Raw genomic sequence first — 2,003 nt, forward strand, 5'->3', positions numbered from 1 at the left:
AGTGTTGTGGTCCTTGTGTAGAGCACATCTCTCTGTCTATATATATATATGTAGTGTGCACACATGATGGAAATTTCGCCTGCATTACCCAATCATAGTTGTGTCTAAAATAGTGCAGGCATGTTCAAGGTTCCCCTCCAAGTCCTGATTGCTCAAATAAGGAAATCTAGAGAGAAAGCACAGACAAGGTTCCCTATTTGTGATATGAAATAATATTTGAGCATGGCAGTATTAATCTGTATGCAGGTTATTTGTTAGCAATGGAGGAGGCTGCGGTAGTTAAATTCTGTGGAAAGGTGGTCTTTGAAAAGTATTATTGAAGTGGTATAACGCTGGAGGAACTGCTTATACAAAGTGATGCCAAATGTCTCCAATTGAATTTTAACCACAGCAAACCCAAGCTTTTTTGATTGTTTATTGGTTAATGTTTGAAGGTTTGTGGATATAGCAATGTCAGCTTAGAAAATGTCGGAAGAGCGTACTAACACATCTGAGTTGTAGCTTCTACTGATGTCTACTTAACAGGCTGGGACAAGGCCCTCCAACCCCCGAGGCATTGATGCCATCTGGCCTGTCACCAAACCTTGATTGCTCACTCAGGTTGCTGTTGAAAGAAATGTCCTGTCCCCCCTCCGCTTTCTCCTTGCTTGTTCACTTAGGTTGCTATTGAGAAAAGTTCTCTATCCCCCCAACCCTTTCACCTTGCTTGCTCACTTACTTAGTCATGCAGACTGAAAGTGGTGTTCCCCATCTGCCTACCAACCAACCTCTTTTCAACCTAGCTCCTTATTATCTAAATAAACTTATTTCTGGATGCCATCCTACACACAATCCCCACTCTACTTACAATATTCTCCCGTCTTCCTCTCTGGTCACCTCTTCGCTCTCCCGCTTACAAGACTTTTCTCAATCCTAGGTACTAAAAAGAACTGGAGGCGCCCGTAGTATGGAATGGTACATATATCGCTCTATAAGGTAGTATCCAATAATAAAATTTAGAGTGTCCTACCTTGGGGGTGTCTCTTTCTAGACAAAGACAGATTGTAGGTCAAGATATAGTTCAAACCGTTTTTATTAATGCACTTATACAACGCGTTTCACGGCCAAAGCCGCTACCTCAGGTCAATAATTGTGCCTGATATAAAGGATGCCGTGCTAACGGGCACCTTGATGACTTTTCTCAATCCTATCCCCTCTTCTGGAAAAACCTCCCTCAGCACATCCGCCACTCACTCACACTTACCGGTACCTTTTTTAGATGCAATCTGAAAACTAACCTATTTAGGCAAGCATACTCTCCTAGCTAGGAGACTTTGCCCACTGACCAACATTTTTACCTTCTCATACACAGCTTCCCTTTACCTACTGTCCAATAGACTGTAAGGCCTATTGGCCAGGGCTCTCTTCCTTGTTTGTCTCACAATGCTGTGCAATGTGTGTCTATATCTTCCACCCCTGTGTAGCTTCAGCTGCATGATGACAAATATAAAATATTTTACATTTATTGGAGGAACCCCTCCCTTCCTTTCATATTGTCGGGGCAGAATCCGGCAGACTGGTGGAGGAGATAAAAAACAAAAACAAAACACAGACAGCTACTGATGATGTCATAGGGGAGGTGATCTCAGCTTATGTGAGATTTCACATAGACGACGCCCCTGTGAGGGAGGGTAGCTGATGACAAACACACCCATGATCTAAAACCTCCTACTAAGCTCAGAAGTAATGGCTGCCACCTGTATAACCCTAGTTATGAAAAGAGAAGGGTGAAAAACATGCACTGAAATGCTCATAGGCTTGAAGGAGTGTTTATTTATCTTTGTATGTGTCAGAGTGGTGCAACACAGTATTTTGAATTAAAAAAATGTTTGGTTTGGGTCCGCTTTAATTTCATCTATGTGAAAATTTGTTTTCTTATATGCAAAAATTTGTTTTCTCATGCCATATAAACTTCAATGCATTTGTGCAAACATTTTGCGACATTACTCAAAATCAAGACTATT

Source organism: Hyperolius riggenbachi, chromosome 2, assembly GCF_040937935.1.
Source record: "Hyperolius riggenbachi isolate aHypRig1 chromosome 2, aHypRig1.pri, whole genome shotgun sequence".
NCBI lineage: Eukaryota > Metazoa > Chordata > Amphibia > Anura > Hyperoliidae > Hyperolius > Hyperolius riggenbachi.